This window comes from Cavia porcellus, unplaced genomic scaffold, assembly GCF_034190915.1.
Source record: "Cavia porcellus strain 051 isolate PalLab524CR breed Dunkin Hartley unplaced genomic scaffold, mCavPor4.1 scaffold_28, whole genome shotgun sequence".
NCBI lineage: Eukaryota > Metazoa > Chordata > Mammalia > Rodentia > Caviidae > Cavia > Cavia porcellus.
Window position 1 is genome coordinate 22,786,348 of NW_026947511.1, and position 21,849 is coordinate 22,808,196.

At 36.4% G+C, this 21,849-nt stretch overlaps 1 long non-coding RNA gene across 2 annotated transcripts in view; it reads right to left on the reverse strand.

The window, feature by feature from the left end:
- Positions 1-301: 301 nt before the first annotated feature.
- Positions 302-21,849, reverse strand: part of LOC134473847 (uncharacterized) — a 40,332-nt gene continuing 18,784 nt past the window's right edge. For both annotated transcript variants that reach the window (XR_010044310.1, XR_010044309.1), the window contains one exon: positions 302-16,225. This is a non-coding gene — a long non-coding RNA (uncharacterized LOC134473847). The remainder of the gene's footprint in view (positions 16,226-21,849) is intronic.

Consider the following 21,849-nt stretch of genomic DNA (forward strand, 5'->3'; position numbering starts at 1 on the left):
GCCATATTGACAGAAAATGGTACGTTTACCAAACTAATTCTTCCCATGATTCTGATTGCAAACTGAATTAGACGAGACCCAAATCAAATTTCCCCTACAGTCAACATTGAACCTAACCATGAATTTGACCACGTTGTTATCCAATTCACTTTGCAACCAAAATCACTGCAGGAATTAAGTTCACGAACCAAGGTACCACTGTACATTCAAAGTAATTTACTTCAGTCAGATATCCAACACCATATCGACTTGACAAAACTTATGCTTTAAAATAGATTACTTCCTTTTAAAAATAAGCTGATTTTATTTGGTTTTCCTGCTTTTAAAGATCGGAACAGTACTCACAGTTATGAACAGAAAGTCTTTCTTCTGTGGCTTTGAAAGTTCATTCAGAAGCATTTTTTAACAAAAGACATATTTGGTACTACTGACATTTTGGGACAGATAACTACTTTTCTCTTTTGTTGGGGGGATGCATACTAGTAGTAAAGAACAATAAGATTACTGGATGGCAAAGTAATATATGCACATAACGTATTCCTCCACAATCTCCTCCATTACTAGAAGATATCTTCTAGATTCCAGCATAGATAATTCTTCGTGGTGTGGGGACTATTTTCTGCACTTAAAAAAATTGAGCAGCACTTCAACCTGTCTACTCGCTAGATTTCAGCAGCACCACCTCTCACTTTCCCAACCTATCCTCTTCCAGGTGTCAAAAATGTTTCGAGATACTGTCAAATGAAAGTTGCTACAGATTGTGAAAATATTTTTTTTATTCTAGTAAAGGAAGATTATAATAATAATAAAGTTTCACACACACTTTTTTGACATTTCCTTGCACGTTAGTTCCTATTTACAAGTAAGATTCCAGCTGTGATGTCTATTTTATGCTTACTAAATTCCCTACAAAACCAAAAAGATCTAGTTCTTCATTATTTTTATACTATGATTCATTTTAGACTTGCTCCTTCTGTATACGGTTTAAAATTTTTAATATTTTCTCTTTAGAGAATCCTGAGTACAATCTTGTTAAACTTGAGGACAGTACATCAATGAGGTGCCAGTACTTGGCATGTGAGATCTATTCAGCCTGTGATAAAATGAATTCAGCCATATAAAATAAATTATCTCAATCCCAATAATAATTTTAAAATAATTTTAAGAATCGTATCTTTACTTTTTTTTTCAGGTGAGGAAACTGAGGCTAAGAAAGAACATGCTAAGGTATTATGACCAGTATGTCTAAGAACATGACTTCATAGTGCTGGTCCAGCAGAGTCAGGGCTGGACGTGAGTCTCCAAAGCCACTGTTCACACACAAGACACCTGATTTGCTTCCCTCATGAATGTGGCTAAGAATCACTATTTTCAAAACTTATTTCTTGAGGTGCTCTTATCTCTTAAGATCACATTGCTTTCTACATTGAAATTTCTTTTAACTTTTTCGTTTTGTTTTGGTTGTGGTTTTTATTTTTGCAGTGGTACAGATTAACCTCATGCATGTAAACCGAGTACTCTACCCTAAACTATGTCCCCATCCTAGAAAATTTTTTAATATGAAACTTTTAGTGTAACTTTTCTAAATAATAACCCAAAAACTTACTTAAAATATTTGAATTTTTGGCTAATGGCAAATAAAGGTCTTTAAATACATTATGCAGACAGTAATTACATTTACATTTTTAATGATTAATCCAGCAATAGCATAGAATACCTTGTTACTAAAGTCTTCCTTATATTCATAAGATGTCATTAGAGAAGGAAGACTTTTTCGTGTTTCTTCCATCTTTTTTTTTTTTTTGGTACCGTGGATCGAGCTCACGACTGGGTACTTGCAAGGCAGGCACTTATGCCACTGAACTAAATCCCTGGCACAAGTTTCTTCTATCTTAAAAAAATCAACAAACTTCCCCATTCTTCTTGACTGCACACTATTCTACAGTTACTATTCTTAATTTATAGTCACATTTCTTAAAAGCCTTTGTCCCAAAAAACTATGTGGGTCGTCCCTTACTTCCCTCAGTTCCTCAAACATTATCCTAATATGAAGCTTTCTATGCACTTTATGCAAAATAGCATCCCTTTCGCCAGCTCTAGGGTTCCTCATGCTCCATCATCATTTGTCACTAGGCAAGGCACAATACTCAGTACACCATGATTTCCATTATGACAGCCATAATATAAAGAAAATGAGTTTTAAAGACTAACTTGGTTTTAAAGGTTATAAAATGTGTTAAATCCTAAAGCCATTAACTCAAACTCAGATCACAGTATCACCAAGTTTAGTGAGGACAAATTAATAGCTTCTATTTTCTTTTCTCTTTGAAGGCAAGGTCATGTACTAATGATTAAAGAAGGTAATGAGATGAGAAATTTGAAGAGAATGAAAGTCTGAAATAACCCTATGAAAAATAAAAAAGAGTTGACCAGCAAAATATTAAAGGTCTGCCAGCCAAAATTCAGTACCTCTTAAAATTAGGAAATATAGATTTATAGAAACAATAACCTAACTGTGATTTTTAAAATAAAGAATGTACATACAAGGACAAATAAGGACAGTTAGAACAAAGGAAGATAAGGTGGACAAATTTTTCCCTTAGGGTATTTGGCAATGTCTATAGGCCATTTTGCTGGTGAAGCCTGTAGAAAAGTGGTTAATACAAGCATCAATGGATAGAGGCCAGCATGCTGTTGAACAACCTACAACACCAACAAGAGCCTCCTTAACAAATAATTACCTAGTTCAAAATGTCAACAGTGCTGAGGATGAAAAACTCACTGACCAGTGGGACTAGTCCAACTTGGAAGATTTCCTAAGCACATCAATGAAACACACACACACACACACACACACACACACACACACACACACCACAAAAGAGAGCTGAGCATGGCAGTGCACACTGCCAATCCTATCTACTTAGCAGGTTGAGGCAGAAGTATCAGAATTTCTAGCCAGCTTGGACAACTTAGCCTTGTCTCAGAATAAAATAAAAATAAATGGGGATACAGCTTAGTGATAGAAAGTCTCTATGCTCAATGTGGGGGGAAGGGGCAATGGAAAACAATGGTCTAAGTCAAGACTAAGTTCATGAAGGCAGATAATAAAAAATATGGAATCTGAGAGGTCCATGAGATCAATGAGAAGTGCAAAGTGGCTTCTGTGTTTGAGATGATAGAATGGCTGAGTGGCCACAAATGAGTGCACACTGGCATTGGATGAATTGGATGAGCGTGCAGACTAGAAAATATACAATGATGCATCAAGGAGATAACTGGCTAACGTGAGAGTCAGTGATGGGTAATAGGGCCGGCCACTTTGGAGCCAAACCATGAACCCTCCCTATGTAAGCTTTCATCCTGCAAGTCAAGAAAATCTGCTAGTGTTTTAAAGAAGGGAGTAGCAAAGGTAAAAGTAAAGGTTCAAGATGATAAATCCAGAGGAGCAAGCAGCTGAGTAAAACAGGGCAAGACAAGTAGGAAGCAGATTACTTTTATTCAAAAATAATGTAATAAAGGCTTTGACAGTTTCCAACCGTCAGTGCAAAAACACAGAAAATAAAATTTCACATACCTATTTATTTTTCATTCAATATTTGTAAAAAAGGTACATTATTTAATTTTATAGGTGAAAAAAACTGAGACACAGAGAGGTACAGGAAGTTTACATAATCACATAGTACAGATGACAGAGCTATAATTCACTCCAGAATGACCTGATTCCAAATTCACACATTTATGAACTGACACATTAACGTGACAAAAAAAAAAAAAGATGGGAGACTGATCTATATGTTTGCAGAAATCTGTTTGATGATCTTCTACTTCATAATTTCAGCATAGAATCATGGATATGAACATCTCTTTAACTTGACTGACAGTCCTCGTAACATGTCTTTATTTCAGACAAAACAGGAGCAATCAGATTCAGAGTTTATTCATATGGAGCCATCCTAGAACCAGGAAAATACATTTCTAAATGTTGTTTAAACAGTAATGCTGTGCTAGAGAAACAAATCAGCGTCATAATTTCATAATGCTACATAATAATAATAATAACAACAACAACATTCTAATGGCACCTGTTTTAGGTTAAGGTCAGTCTGGAAAGAAATGTGGTGGTGTTTTTACTTGTCAGACAAAAGAAAATACAAAATGTACTTTAAAAGACCAGCAGGGTGGCACATGCTATGCCTCCAGCTATTCAGGTGGCTGAGGCAGGAGAAGTGTAAGATCGAACGCCACCTCAGCAATTTAGCAAGATCTTGCTGCAAAATAAAAAGTTTTTTGTCTTTTTGAGACAAGGTCTTACTATGCAGTTCAGGCTGCCCTTAAGCTCACTTGGTAGCCCAGGCTGGACTCGAACTCACATTGATCCTCCTACTTCTGCCTCCCAAGTGCTGGGATTACAGACATATGCCATTATGCCCAGTTCAAAATAAAATTTAAAAAGGGCAAGAGATGGAGCTCATTGGTACAGCGTTTGCCTAGCATGCTCAAAGCCCTAATTCTAAGTACCCCCAAAATGCATATTAGAGACAGGAAAACAAGGAGACTATTCTTACCATTTCACCACCAAAAGCCTAGGGATCTTTCATTTGTTTGCTTGCTTGCTTTTTTTTTTTTTTTCATGAATTGAAAAAGATTCTTTAAAAAATTGCTGTCCTTTAATGATAATACAGTAAGTTGTCAATTTATTAACAAGTTCCATTCTGGGAGAACGTTTATAAATCAGATTCATTCCTAAATCCAACAGTGATTCTCACACAACCTTGACATATACATAAAACACACATTGCTTTGTGCTTCCTAGCATCCCCTTCATTATTACCACTGCTTTTCCTCTTGCTTCTGGACATCCTAGGCTGACTGAGCATTATACTACTATATAGTATATAGTAATAAGCACAGCGCAGCACAACAGTGACAGTGTTCAGCAAAGGTGGTAACCGAATATTCATCAATCTTCCCCACATGAGTAACATCTTAAACAACTCCTCAAAAATGAACTGAAGGCCTGGGAATAGTGGCATATTGCTACAAGTCCAATACTTGGGAGGCTGAAGTAGCAGGACCACTTCGGGTTCAAAGCCAGTCTGAACTGCACAGTGAGATTCTGGCTCAAAAAAGAAAAAAGAAAAAAAAAAACTGTATAAACCAAAGATATCTGGAAAAAGATATAGTAGTATTTCCAATTAGAATAAACATGTTTTCCTGAAGAAGTGGCACTTATGGCACGAGTGCTATTTGTTTTTAAGATAGAAGAATGAGGTGCCATTTGGGGGGTTTTATTTTCTTAAGCTAAAACCTCAGTATTCAGGTTTACTTGCAGTGTTGGCACTTTGCAATGAGTCTTGGGCTGCAGTTTGGCATTCATCTCAAAAAGGTTCTCATCACTGCTCTAGAGGTTGGTTAAATTTTAAAGTAATATACCTCTTCTGTTGCTTTCTGCTGCTAAGTAAACTACCCAATCTAATGATGACAAATTTTTTTTTTAAACTTTAAACTTCCAATTTGCAATGATTAGATACTAACTGAAATCTTCCTCTTCCTCCTCTTATTACTTGTGGTACTGGCCATTAAATCTAGGGCCTTTGCATTGAGATCCGTCATGAGGGGGTGGAGGCAGTTAAAAATTGGGTCAGGGGCCTTTGCACTGACTGAGCAACATTCCCAGCCCTTTTCATTTTTTTATTTTGAGATGGGGTCTCGCTAAATTGCCCAGGCTGGGTTTGAACTTGTGATCTTTCTACCTCAGCCTGTGAGAATGCCAGGACTGCAGATGTGGAGTAGCATGCCCAGCTCTTTCTTTTTAAGACGGGGTCTCAATGAATAGCTAGTTGAGTTGAGTAAACTGGGCTCCAACTTGGAATTCTCCTGCTTCAGTCTCCCCGAGTACTGGATTATTGACATCTCCAACTCCACTATCTATCATTTTTTTAAACACTAACTTGCTTTTTGAGCATTCCACAAGACACTTCTAAAGATTCTATAAAAGCTGAAAGTTTTAATTCAACTTGTTATCTATTCTTAGGACTACATTATTTAATAGAGATCAAAAAATAAAATAATTAAGTGTAACAAAAATATACAGTAACTTCTCACAGAAGAATACATCAATTAAAGAACATTTAATCCTGAGGTCATGAGTTGGGTGATACGGTTAAGACGTAAAAAGAGTTCCTATCTCTCAGGTCAGTCCAGACATTGAAAAAGTTAAAAAGTTTCTAATTATCAGTCACCTATCTTATCATATAAAGATATCCAATTTAACTAAAAAATTAGCAAGAAACAAATTATTATCCTCTGACTTTTACTTGAGCCCTGAGATACTTTTCCTAAAGACTAAGGGAAAACAATAAATGAAAATAAATAAATCCACTATATATGTTCAATATTCTGGTTTCAAAAGTAAATTTCACAAAATTTTACATAAGATAAAAAAATTCAAATTAACAAACCTATGTACAAATTTTTTTCAAAAGACTGGATGAATACTCTTTCTTTACTACTTCACTGATAAAATTTCAAAAAAGCAAATACCTGTAATTGTAAGAGATAAATGATGCAAATGGGGCAAGAGAAACTGTCTGATCAAAAGACAGACAATCATTTTTATAACTTTTCTCTGTCCTACTGATTTTTCCCTCTTATTCTATTCCTAAACTCCACTGTGTTTCTTAAGTTTTTCAGTTTCAGAAGCTTCTCACAAAACACTTTAAATGAAAGTTTGAAAACCTATTCTTAAGTTCAACACTGTAATTATGAGAAACTAAGAATTGCACAAGCAAAAAACAAGGACTATTGTATTTCAGAACTGTAAACCATAACAACTGTTAGATTTAAGAGACTTTTTAGAAATGAAATTTTAAATTAATATGAAATAACTGTTCCCCTGAACAAACTGAAAGAGGTAGCAGTGGAGTCCTTGTCAGCCTAGTCTTAGTGTGTCCACAGGGGTGCTCTTCCCTGAAGCCTCATGTAACAGGATAAATAAAGCATGGTACTAAGGAATATAGAAGCATGGGGGTAGAAGCCATCTCAGACCATTAACTATTTTCCTCTTTGTTTTCCTTGGCCAGTGAAAAAGATATTTCCACATTCTATTCTCCAAAGTGGAAGCTGTAAACCTTGCAAACCCTGCTTTCCTTTGTTGGAATGAATTTCCCCAGGCTCTTGACTAAATGGGTCCACTGCAAAGACTTCTGGGAAGATGGCAGACAGTAAGCAACAGAGAAAACAGCCTGAGAGTCACTCACCATCCAGAGTATAGCGTCAAGAGGAAGACAAGGAGAGAATCTGAAATGCAAATTGAAACCCATAGGGAGTAAAAAGAAAAACTTCAAGGAAGAAGGCAATAGCCAAGGGCACCTTCACCCTAAGAGGAGACTCACTATTCAAGAGGGGCAGTTCAAATCTGGTGAGGCATGGTGACAACTGGCAACCCCAGAGAAACATGGCAATGGAGAGGAGCAGAGGATGTGGAGGACTGCACTGCCTGGTGTTAAGAGTGGAGGTCTTAGTCCTGCCATGCAGGAAGAGCAATTAGACAGGAGTCATTTTGGAGACAGGCTGGATAAGCCCAGAATCTAGAACTGCTGCTGGCTTCCTCTAGTAGCTACCAGCTGGGCCTGGACCCATGGAAACTGCTTGGACTGTGACAAGCCCAATGAGTCTGGTCCCCGGGCAGATCTGCTGAGGTTATCTACTACTCCACCATAAAGCAACTGCTAGTTTGCTGGAATAAATCGACACAATTTGGGACTCTGTCTCCACAGGTTGTCTACTAGTGAAACCACAGAGAAGCCTGAAAGTAGACTGTTTTTCTTTCTCTTTTTCTTTTTTTTTTTCCCTCTTTCTCCTTGATTGCTTTTGTAGGAATGTGAAAGTGGTTCCTAACCTCTTTGTGGGTATGGTTCTGCTCTACTCTTCTTTTTATCTCTTCCATCTCTTTTCTTTCAGTCTTCTGTACCAGTTTCCTCAAGTTAGTGTGATTCCCCTGTGTACTCCAACCTTACTTCTAATCTCTTTCCTTCTCCATCTATTTTCTCCTTAATCCATTTTAAATCTGAACCCTCAAGGGCAAAATTGAAATATTAAAAACGGTTATATTGCATATAATTATCTGGTTTGTTTTACATTTTATTACATAATCACAAATCTAATTCATACTGTTAAAAGTTACAAATTAGGGCCAGGGATTTAGCTCAGTGGCATAAGCGCCTGCCTTACAAGTGCGTGGTCATGAGTTCAATCCCCACTACCAAAAAAAAAAAAAAATTTGCAAATTAAGGGTTAGTTCAGTCTGTTGTTTTCTAGGCTATGTTTAATGCTATTGACATAATTGTTCTGAACAGCTGTTGGTCCTGATATTCCATGACTAAGGGTTATAGAAAGTATGGTGGCATGGTGCCAAAGAACCAGGGACTAGGCCAACAAGAAACAACTTCTTATTTCCAACATACTGAAGACGTAAGATCTTCCAACAGACTCAACACCCAAACACAGGCTCTATTTGTAAGAAATTTCAGAGAAGTAATCATCATCTAAGGGTCCTAAAAACCACCAATAAAGCAACCCACCATTGGCAACATAGAAGCATCAACCCAGGAATTAAACTAAAAACGAGAGAAAATAAAATGAGAAGGCAGGCACTTAAACAAAATGCAATCCCAGACATCCAGTTTGCCAAAGGCAAATCCAGGAGCAATGAGGTGGGACAATCAGGCCTCTCTGAAATGGTAATAACAAAGCAATTGAATGAGGCTCTGGGAAAAAAAAAAAATCAGAAATAATCTCTCAAGTAACTACAAAAAAATTGATGAGCTTAAGCAACTTATGAAAGCACAGCATAGGAAAGAAATGGAATCCATAAAGCAAATTCAAGCTGGTATCCAGGAGAAAACAAACTCCATTGAAAGATTCGAAGCAGATTATGCCAATGTGAGGACAGGATCTCAGATATTGAAGACAGGCTTGCAGTTAACAGCCAGGAAAGGAAAGATTTCTCAAAAATAGCAAAGGACCATGAGAAATGGATCCAGCTGTCAAGGCAAAGAAGAACAATTTAACTAGAGTCAATGAACAAGCAGAAGATACCACAAATGACATTACAAATTGTTCACAGACATCATGACAGAGAATTTTCCTGGTTAGAGAAAAAGAATTTGTCATACAAGTAAGTGAAGCATATAAAACTCCAATTAGCAATGATAAAAAAAATCTACAGTCAGACATATCGTAGTCAATAGTCCAGAAATTCAACACAAGAATAGAATCCTAAAAGTTGTTAGGGAAAAGAAACAAATCATCTATAAAAGAAAGCCCATCAGAATTACAGCTGACTTCTCAGCACAAACTCTCAAGTCAAGAAGAGCTTGGAGTGAAGTACTCCAAATTCTAAAGAAAACAACTTTCAACCCAGACTGATATGCCCCCACAAAAGTATCTTTCAAAATTGATGGAGAGATAAGATACTTCCATGACAAAGAATATCTGAGGAAATTTATGACTTCCAAACCTGCACTCCAAAATGTTCTGAAGGATATTCCAGAAAGAGATAGTAAAGACTATAGCTCCATGAACCCCAACAAAAGGAATCCACCAGAAGAGGCAAACAATTAGAGGATGGGGGAAAAAGGGGGCAGAGTGCCAACAACAGGAAAAATAACATGACAAGAATAAATCAATACTTTTCAGTTATAACCATCAATGTTAATGGTCTTAATCCAAGAGTCAAAAGACACACTTTGGCAAAATGGATTAAGAGGCAAGATCCAACAATATGCTGCATACAAAAAACACATTTAATTAAAAAAGAAATTCATAGATAGATAGGAAGTCAAAGGATGGAAAACAATACTCTATGCAACAAGAACCCAGAAAAAAGCAGGGGTAGCTATACAATTTACAGACAAAATTAATTTTAAGCCAAAATTGATTAAGAGAAATAAAGGTCACTACATCCTCATAAAGGGAACAATCCAAGAGGAAGAGCTAACAATCATAAATATGTGAATGGGTCCACTGCAATCTTCAGGCCACAAATGAATAACTATGTTCTAAAAATGTCTTTTCACTCTCTCACCTAAAATGACCTCTTTCTTTCTCATTCCTCTATTTACTTCCTTTACAGTACTTAGCACAATCTGTAAGTATTTATTTCTCTTGTTCACAAAACAGAAAGCCTCTTCAAGACAGTGTCTTCATCTTGTTTAATCACCAACTCCCAATAGAGATGTTCAATAAACGTATGTTGGATATATGGATAAATAAAAGTGTTAATAACAAGAGTGAAAGCAAAAAGTAACAGCTGACATTTACTGAGTACTTACCACACAGGAGTACTTATCACACACAATTGACAGATTTTATGTTCATCCAACCACCTTAAGTGGCAAGTGATGTACTATTTTATTTTAGAAATTAGAAAAACTTAGGTACAGAGTTATTTATTGCTATTTTAGTCAGGCTTTACACGGGAACAGATTTAATACAGGACACATAGGCAGGGTAGATTTAGCTCAGAGGCATAGCACCTGCCTTGCAAGCGCACTATGGAACATAAGCTCCATCCCCATACCCCCCCCCAAAAAAAAAAAATACAGAACACATAATTTACAGGATTATTTTATGGTATTCACCCAAAAAGTCAAATGGAGAAGAGTGCAGGAAATCTGTCCACACAATAGAGACTCAAAGAATCCAGTTGAGAGCCTGAATCTTACAGTAATGCCCTGTACAAGTCAAGCCAAAGACCTTGAGCCCACAGCAATATCTTCCACGAGTCCAGCTGGAAGCCTGGACTAGAGTTCACAGCAAAGTCTCATGCAAATCTCCATCAAAGATCTGCATGGGGAAGGGCCAATGATCAGTGTTGGAATTTAGAAAGCCTGCGCCAGCAGTGGGAAGGATCTGTACCACCAGGCTGAGCGTCTGCACTGGAGCCAACAAGCAACACTCAAATATAAGGAATAGAGCTCCCTCAAAAAGAATCACAGCATCCACAGCAACAGCAAGGACACAAGCTCTTCCAATGATGAGAACAATCGAATTCTTAGGAACACCATACAACAAGCTTCTCCCAGGGAATCAACAGCATGACATCTTCCCCTCCAGTTCTCCTAACTGTTGGCAACAATCTTCAGCTGGGCCTTCCATACCCAGAACCATGCTGATTCAGTTCAGTTGGGCGTTACATGTTGCCCATTAGTTAATCCACTGCAGTTGCCCAATGGTCACACAATTCAATGTGTGGTCTATCTTCTGGTGACCCAAAAGTTAGCACAGAGGAACAGAAATGGAAAAGGAGACAATATAAGTTATTTTTCTTAACTCTGGTGCCTTCATCTTTTCTCTCAACTTGCTATTTTATTTTACTTTTAGCTTCTTTTTTCCTTTTCTTTTGTTTTCTCCACTTAATCTGCTTCAAAATAATTTCATAGTATAGATACTTTAGTATTTATATGTAATACTTTCACTGAAGGTAAACAGAACTAAAACACTCAAAGATCAATTTTATTTTTAATAAAGACAATGTACCAGTAACTCTTGAACTCCTTCCTTTTCTTACATAGTCACTCCCATAAACCTGTCAGCTTGCTTGTGAACTATTTAGAATAAACAGAAAAATAGAGGGGAAAAGCTTTCTTCGTTCATCTCCTTTGAAGGTATAAATATTGATCAGGTCTGTCTCTATTATAAAAGATGCTCTTCTTTATTCTGTCTAAAAATTTGCTTTGGAGCACAAAATTTAGATTTATGTCTTAGAATCGCTCTATTTCACACTATCATCAAAGAATCTTTCACAGTTGTTCCCTTATCAGCTCTGGGCTACAATCTTCCTCAGGGTTTAAGTTTGGGCTCCTCTTTCCAGACAAAGAAGGGAACTTTGAGAGAGCTTTCTAAGGAGTTGAATCAGATACCTGCTACAACACGGCTCTGAGAATCCCAAGAGTTTTCCTGCCAACTTCAAGAAACAGTTACTTGCCTCCACAAAAGAGAATTCATTCTAGACTGGAAGTGTGGGATCCAACCTAGCAGAAATCCTTTGTCCTTACGGTTTATCTTTTAAACTACATACAGACTGGTCATCGCTTTTTCTTTGAAAGGCTACCTGACTGTCCAAATAAAGAGATTCTTCTGATACGAACAGATTCACAAAATTAACAACAGGAAAGGAAATAATAATGTACAATGGAGATTTAAAAGATCACAAAGGAAAAAAAGGGTGAATTTTTAAAACACTAAAAATGTAAGAATGAAGAAAAAAATAATATATATATATTTTAAAATATACCAAGCTCAAAGTGACAAGTTCAAAATGAAGAATGGATCAGAGCAACTCAAAAGATTCAGATAACCTAACAGTTTTATATAAATAAACTCAATTTTACTTTAACATCCTCACTGCTTTAGCTGTGAAAAACTAACTAAACTAGGAGTTTAGATAGCAGTCATATCTCGAAGAGTAGTATCAGATATAAGTTAGCATTCTAATAGGCTGGGGATACAGATCTGTGGTACAAGTGCCTGCCTGGCAAGTGTAGGGTCCTGAGTTCAATGCTCAATAGCAGAATACAAAAAGAAGTAAGTAAATAAATGTCAGCTTTCTATTTAAGGAGAAAAAAAAACATTTAAAACTACTGACCTCTCCTGTCTTTACTCTTTTCCTTTTCTTTTCCCACAAACATTCAAAATACAAGTGAAACCTATAAGTACAGAGACATGATGAAATCACATATTTATAATAGAAATTTTTAAATGAATACTATTTAAAATCTAGATCAACACATGTAAGAATCACAGGTAAGGGGCTGGAGATTTAGCTCAGCGGCATAAGCGCCTGCCTTGGAAGCAGGCAGTCATGAGTTCAATCCCTGGTATCGATAAAAAGGGAAAAAAAAAAAAAAAACAAAAAGAATCACAGGTAATTTTAAGAATACAGAAATAAAAGACAATTTCCGAAAGTGTGTATCATTAAAATAATAAATTTGACAGCACCTAAAAGAGAAAAATGAATGTTCTACTTTCACAAATAAATGTATTCAGTCATTTTTATGAAACAGACAGGTGGCCACTACAAATGGTAATACACTTATACAAAGATATGAGAAGCCTGATAAAATTAGAAAGTTCCCAAATACATTTAAGGAGCTGGGGATTTAGCTCAGCGGTATAAGTGCCCGCCTGGCACACATAAGGTTGTGAGTTCAATCCTCAATACCAAAAAAGAAAAATAAGTAAATTAATATACTTAAGAATGCTTTATCACTTTGTCTTTGAAAGGCTAGCTGACTGTCCAAATAAAGATTCTTCTGATACGAACAGATTCACAAAATTAATCACAGGAAAGTAAATAATAATGTACAATGGAGATAATAATGTACAATCAGCAGAAAGAAAGGCATGGGGGCAGGCAACAGATCAGGAAGTCTTTTATTCCTGCACCAATGTGAAGAGGGTAACAAGATTTCTATGTATCTTGATTTGGAGTTTATTTTCAAAACTTGGAAAAATATTAATCCATAGTAAACAACTACAAAGTTCTGTTACAAAATAAGTTTCTCAGTTCAAAAAATAATAAAACTATTTTTAAACTTTTATATTTTTAAAGCATCATCATATTAATTTTGTGCTTTAAGAAATAAGAATATTTAAATTAAGTTTTTTGATATAGAATCGAATCAACATATCAAGTAAATGAAAAAGTTTTTACTTTTAAATTTCATTAGAGTAGGTATGAAGCGACAGGCATTATCTTACTGTTAGTAAAAAGTTGTAAATTATCATAGCCTCATTTGGCAATAAACATGCCAAATCTCAAAATTCATAAACTCATTACATAAACAATTTCTCTTCTAGGGATCTTATTATGTATTATTAGTAATACATAATATATGTATTATTAGTGACAGAAAAGACCAGAAGAGAAGTAAAATGTATTCTAAACATCATAAAATTATAGATGAGGAAATGAAGTCACACTTATCAGCTTACAAATGCAGAAACAAAAGTATACCCCATATATGCCCTAAATAGGTTCTTCCCAAAACGAGTTCATTCCCTTCACTGTATTCCTCCTAACCAAGGTCAAGTGCCTTGAAGAAGCCTTCCTTGATGCCTTCCTTCCCTATCTCCATGACAAGGGCCTACAATATACCAAAATCCAAATATTTTAGTATGTATGATGTTCTACTTCAATTATTAACAAGACAAGGACTATATCTATTTCCCAAGTTAAAAAACAGAAAAAATTACTATTTTCCTGGATCCATGCAGCAAAGAATAACCCCAGAACCAAGATTGTGGGTCTCTAAATACTATCTCCTGCTATAAACAACCAAAGTTCTATAAGAAAATGGTTGACTTCAAGTTTGTATCAGGACAGTTACAACATGATCCTCGGATAGTATCGGGGACCTGGCCAAGATCCTCAATCTCCCAAACAAGTATATGGCAAAGGCTTAAATAAAAGAGACAAATGGTATGATCCAGAAGGATCAAAATCCTCTTGCAGAGTTCAAGATTCCGAGGGCTAAGACATTGTCTCTGGGCGTATTTATTTACTTTTCAAACAAGGAAGGGATTAGGGAGGAAAATGCAGGAAACCTGAGCAGGACTGGCATGGTTAAAGGACTTTTCCAAGTAACAGACTACATTAATTTAGGGAAACTATCTTAAGAGAAAGTCTGTAGGTTGACTTTCATTACAGGAGTGAAATGCCTGCAGCTACAATCTCTATCTTATTAATTGGAGTCAGAGCCAGGTATCCTCAACTGTGGCCTATCTTGCCCTTTGCAAAGTCTCTTTGTTCTCAATTTGCTCATGCTGCAGCCCTGCACATGTATTCAGCTTCAAGGGCTCCTAACAGGATAGTCTATCATATCAAGTGTATTAGGCTGCTTCACATTGTTTAGACAAAATTCTTGACATCCACAACACAGTTAAGAAAGAAAGATTTGTTTTAGCTCACCATTTCAGAGGGTTCTTGGTTATTTGGCTCAAGACATCAATAGCACAGTGGAAGGGCACAGCAGAGGAAAGCCATTCAATACCTGTGGCAGCCAGAAAGTAGAAAAAAGGGAAGACCCCCGGCAAAAGATACACCCTCCAAAGGCTGCATCCAGTGACCCACCTTCACCAACTCGCCCCTACCTCCTAAAAGCACTTTCATCTATGAATACTAATAGATTACTCCACTGATAAGTACAATGACCTCACAATCCAAGCACTTTCCACAAGCCCCACCCCTGAACACAAGAGACTTTGGGGTATATATAGTTCCATACCATAACGGTGAAAAACAAGGATACCACTAAAGACTACTAAGGTCATATCAAGGGGATACAGGAACTATATGAAGAAACTTCCACTAGCTAATATAAAAATAATGGACTGAAATATCAAATTTTTTAAATCCAAAAATTCATTAAAAGTACTAAAGATAATTCATTGATCACCTTGTAAGAATCCTAAAAAACCATTCATTAGTTTGAAAACTGAGACTGTGTGGTAGCATATGCCTGAAATTTCAGCATTCAGGAGGCTAAGGCAGGAGGATCACCATGAGTTCAAGGCCCACCTGGACTATACAGTGAATTCAGGCCAGTAAGAACTACACAGTGAGGCCCTGTCTCAAAAAAAAAAACAAACAAGCAAACAAAAAACAAGCAGTTATACTTCCTTTCTTAAAGTACACCTCAGGGTAACAAAGAGTTGACAAAGAAATTTCTCTTTCTGAAATTATTTAGCAAGAAACTTTTCAAAGCTTCATCTTGCAAACCCTACTTAATTAGCAGATCTAACCAATAATCATCAGTGACTACTAACAGAAATTATGTACCCCTTAATGGAAATACACAATACTATTATTATACAACATACAGTATATGATCTCTGCATTGACCCCACTCTCATCTTCTTCTCTGGCTCAATTCTACATATTTACAGAAAATGTTGGTCCAAGTGGCTATTGCCTGACCTCAGCACTAAAAATTACCTTACTTGTGAAACTGTTAGATAGACCCTTGAATTCAGAGACATACTCCACTGGCTTCACTCACCTCCACACCACATGAAGTTTCAGTTTCCCTCCATAAGTTTATTTCTTCTAAAGTGTAATAGCTTGAATTTCTCTTCTCAATCATTTGTCTCCTCCAAGAGAGGCCATATATTCCCATCGATATCATACGATTATTAATGCAGCAAAATTTAGGAAAAACTAATACATAAGGATGAAAAGTGAGAGAAATAAATTATTGACTGATATAATAATACTCAACTCAACCTCTCTTCCTTTACACAACTGATTAATTTTAGTTTATTAAAAATAATGTCCTAGATGAGGATTTAGCTCAGTGGCACAAGTGCCTGCCTGTCAAGTGCAAGGTCATGAGTTCAATCCTAGGTGCCAAAAAATAATAATAATAAAAATAATCTCCTAGAGCTGGTATTATAGCTCTGTGGCACAAGAGCCTGCCTGACAAACGCAAGGTCCTGAGTTCAATTCCCAGGACCAGAAAAAAAAATCTCCCAAAAGAAATGAAAATATATCCACACAAAAATGCCTAACATCTACATAAATGGCAGTATTTTTCATAATGACGCAAAAGAGGCAAACAATCCAAACATGAATCAACTGGTAACAAAATCTTGCACATATTCACTATGGAATATTATTCAGCAATGAAACGGATGGAGTGCTGATAAATATTGTGAAATGGTTAAACCAGGACCAAATTGTTAAGGAGAGAAGCTATTAACAAAAAATCCTTTATTGTATGATTCCATTTATATGTGATATCCAGAATAGGCATTTTTATAGAGATAAAGTAGATTAATGGCTGTTTTAGGTTGGAGGGATTGGTGGAAATGACTGCTAAAAGGATGGAGATTTACTGAGACTGATGAAAAGTTGTAAAATTCATTGTGGTGATGGGTGTATAGGTCTGTGACTATACAAAAAAATCAGAGAATAGTGCACTTTTACTGACAATTATATATGAATAAAGCAATCATTTTAAAAGTATGAATAGATGGTTTAAAAAAAGCTTAACAACCATAAAGTCATTTTCTGCTGTAAGATTGAACAAGTTCCTTTGCAAACTGGGAGAACACTATTACAAATAGCAACCTGCCTAAAATGCCGTAAGTATGTAGAAGAGTATGCAAGTAAACTTCTGGAAAAGGCCCATGATAAAAGCTAAGAGACATTTAAAGAAGTGTGATTTTTAAGTATAACTTTTTAGATGACAGAGGGTCAAAAAGCCAAATCCTCATAAATTAAAGGATAATTTCCTTTAAAGCAAAATCCCCAATTCAATGTCAAAGCAATCAATCATTGTGCTTTATTATTATGTACAAGAAATACAGTAATTGTTCTTTTCCTTATAGAGATATCAATCAGTTAACAAATACTTGCTGAGTATAGTGGGTCTCAAGGATTCTAAAGGATACTTCTCGGGCTGATAAATTTCTAAATTTAGACATTAAATGACAGTATCTAATTTTCCCTAAAAACTGCAACAAAAGTGTTACATTTATTGGGAAGAAAATGTAATTCATTATGTATTGTGTTCAAAGTTATTTCATTAGATCTAGTGACTCACTCCTGCCCAACCAGGGTCCCTATCATAAGAAATTGTAATCTTTGCCTGAACAAAATTATAAAGATTATAAATTCATGGATCTCCAAAGACTCAAAGAGGAAACAGCAGGCCCAAACTATAATACCTACATAAAAACAGTTTAAATGGCTATTATAAAACAATAACCAAAAAATTGTAAAAACAATAAATACTGAGGAAAATGTAGAGAAAAAAAAACTTGTGCACTACTGGGGGAAATGAAAACTAGTACATCCATTATAAAGAAAAGCATGGAGATTTCTAAAAAGAAACAAAAATTGAACTACTGTATAATTCAGCTACCTCAGTTCTCGGTTATACATCTATATCATAAAGTCAGCGTATCAAAGAGATACTATACCTGTATGCTCATGTTTATTGCGTCACCACTCACATAGCTAAGACACAGAATCAACTTTTATTCTGTTGTCAACAGAAGAAAATGTGGCATATATATACACAACAAAATATTATTCAGCCATAAAGAACAGGGAAATTCTGTCACTTACAGCAAAATGCACAAAGCTAGAGAAAATTTTTTAAGTGAAATAACTTAGAAAGACAAGGATCACAGGTTCCCTCCTATGTGGAAACTACAGAAACTCCATGTGAATGTACAACAGTGATTTCACAGAGGTTAGGAAACATGAGAAGAGTGTAAAAAAAGGTTATCAGTTCATGTACACATATATGGAAATACTACACTAGACCCCATGAACAGGTAGAATTAACACATATCAAAAATAAAAATATACATGTTTTCTCAATCTTTTTTTTTTTTTTTGTATCAGGGATCAAACTCATGACCTCGTGCTTGCCTGGCAGGCACTTACAAAACTGAACTAACTCCTCCCCCGCCCTTCTCTCAATCTCTTTTTTGTTTGTCTGTTTGTTTGTTTTTTGGTACCAGGGATTGAACTCACAACTGCATGCTTGCAAGGCAGGCACTTATCCCACTGAGCTAAATCCGCGGCCCTCAATCTCTTACAATATTGTGTCTTAGTTACCTTTCTTGTTGCGGAGACAAAATATTCAAAACACCCAAAGTTAAAAGAATAAAGCTTTAATTGGATCAGAGTTAGTAGCGGTTTCATTTCATAGCTGGCTGGATCTAAGGCAGGGTGGCACGGCTGAAGGACACTGCAGAGAAAAAACAATTCACGGGGAGGCAGAAGGAGAAGACAGCACAAGCAGCGAAGCAGCAAGTTCTAAATGATAAGCTGCGACACTCTTTCTGTCCCTCATATCTTATCAAAGTTAGCCACTCTCTGCGCGGGCAGCCTTAATCCTAGCATCCCACCATGAATCAGTCCCAGCAACATATCCTTCATCCAGAAGCACACGCCCTAGATCCAGCCACCTCTGAAAAGTCCCACCTACAACCACATACTGTTTGGGAGGCGAGACATCAAGATAAAGGTATAACAACTATTTTTCCATTATATCTTAGTAAGAACACTTAAACTGAGATCTATCTTCTGGGCAAATTTTAAGGTTACAACACAGTTCTATTGATGATAAACTATAGCAAGAGCTGTTCAGATTTCTAGAACTACAACATCTTGCTTAATGAAAACTTTATACCCATTCAATAGCAACTCTCATTTCCTCCCTCACCCCAATCCCTGGCAATCACTATCATGGGCTCTGCAACAAAGAGTTTTAATATTCTAGGTTCCTCATACAAGGGAAATCACTGTAATCAGCTTATTTCATTTAACATAATTTCCTCCAAGTTCATCCACATTGTCATAATATGGCAAGATTTTCCTAAGGCTGAATAATGCTCCACTGCGTGTTGTCTTAGTCAATTCTCTTGTCACTGGGACAAGATACCTGACACAACCTACAGAAGAGGTTTCTCTAGCTCCCATTTCAGGCAGCAGTCAGCTGGCCCAAGGCAGGAGAGAATGCAGAAGGGCCTGGTAGAGAACTGCTCACAGCATGCCAGAGGGAAGCAGAGCGACTGTAGGGAGGAGCTGGAAAGGGAAATGAAGTCACCGGCAGTGACCTGCCTCTTCAAGTCAGACCTCATCTCTTAATGGCAAATTAGCTAATAAGCCCCCATAACCCAATCACAGTTCCAAAGTCCTAGGACATGTGACTTTGGGGGAACATCTGATTTTAATTTTTTATAAATATTTGGTAGATCATACAGTATTTTTTGCTTTTAATTGTTTGAGACACTTTCATGCTATTTTTAAACAGTAGCTGCACCATTTCACATTCTCACCATAGTATATAATGTTAGGATTTCTCCACATCCTGGCCAATTTTTGCTGTACTGTATTTCATATTTTGATAATAGTATTGGTCTAGTCTTGCCTATTTGGCACCCTGCCACTAGAGTCTGCACTAAAACACAGACAACAAAACTTCCAAACCTAACTTATTGAAAAGTTCTTGCCCTAGTATAAAATTACTGTACAATTATGGTGGTGGGCTAGCGTGCCAGAAGGCCAAAGCAGCACACTTACTACTCCTGCTTCATCTTCAGCACTAATTGCAAGTTCCCTTCCTGTTTGTGCACAAAGAAAATTCTCATCAGTTCCTCACACATCATCCATGTCCACCTCAGGTGCCACTTCCAATCAGAGGTCATGTAACCGTCTGCCTCTCTGATCCGGTCAAAGGAGACAGCCCAACCACCACAGCTGTGTGCTCCTCTCCGCGTCCTGTTCTTTTTTTACTTTTCGCTTCTCTATTACACCAGATATCTTTAACACGTATAGGCAAAACTGTCTAAAGATTAATATACTAAAGTGAACTACAGTCTTCATCGTAAATGGTAAAGACTAAACAGTTCAAGCAAAGATCTAATTAAAAAGTAACAGTTCAAACAATACTAAAAGGAACCCATTCTGCTGCAATAAAAGGAAAGCTATACAGAGAAATACTGAAAAAATCAAACCAACTTTCTGTGTTCAAGCCTGTTCATTAAGAATTTATGACTTCAGGGCTGGGGGTTTAGCTCAGCGGTATAAGCAACCTGCCTTGCAAGCAGGCGGTCGTGAGTTTGATTCCTGGTACCGATAAAAAGGAAAAAGACAAAAAAAAAGAATAATACCACTGTTTTTGTCAAAAAGATTGTTTTATTAATTCTCCAGCAAAGGTACGTAAGAGATAGACTCATCTTTTTACTAAAACTAGTCAGTAAGACTGAACTATAAATTCTAAGCGATACTCATCTTCCTGAGTCGAAATAACACGCCCGGACTTCTAGGAAGATGGCAGAATAGTAAAGAGCAACAAGACAACCTCCAAAATTCAGAATCCAGACACAAAATTTATACCAAAGGCTAACAAGGAAATGTTTTATTTATTTATGTACATTCATTTGATATTGATCCTAATTGATATACATGAAATATATTGTAATATAAAATGAATATATGAAAGACACTTAAGATCATAAATCACTCTTAAAAATTTTGCCAATATGTTAACTTTATTCCTTCTCTCTCTTTCCACATAAGGTCACTCATAGAACAGCAGCAGCAGCTCATTACTGGGTATCAGTAACCCACTTTTTCACACCCTGTGTTCAGAGAAAGCAGAACAGCCATTTTTTAAATGGTCTGGAAGCTTTAAAATTCTGCCAGTTCACGTGGGGAGTAAAGTGACTGCCTAGCGTACGTGGTCCAACATTGTGTCCTCAGTACAGCTGAAACCAACAACAAAAACACCATAGAATCTGCCAGCTCTAATTATCCCTCCATCCGCAACTGCCTTATAGAACATATTTTGCTCAACTCTTTTTTTTAATCTTTAAGAAATCAATTCTTAAAAAATAAAAGATCAAATCCTGAATCCGCAATGTACAAGACAATTTCTGAGGCCATTAACTACACAGCTCTAAATCATATAAAAATGAATAACAGATAATTATTTACTAATACCTGCCAAGTGCTTGAAGACTATTATCAAGTGATCCTGAGTAACTCCTGAAGCAGATAGCAGTATTATACCCATTTTACAGATGGTGACCTAAGCAAAACCCCCCTGTGCCTAAATGACAGAAAGATTTCACAAAAATGGGCCTCAGAAATGAATTTAGGCCTAAAACTGAGGGTCACAAGCCATTTCAAATACTTAAAAATCTAAACCATTTAACTCCAAATGCTATAGCTAAAACTGTAAGATTTTGTTTTGCTTTGTTTTTGGTCTTTTAGTTCAATTTAAGTCAATTTGCTAGGGATAGCATATGTTGCTCCAATTG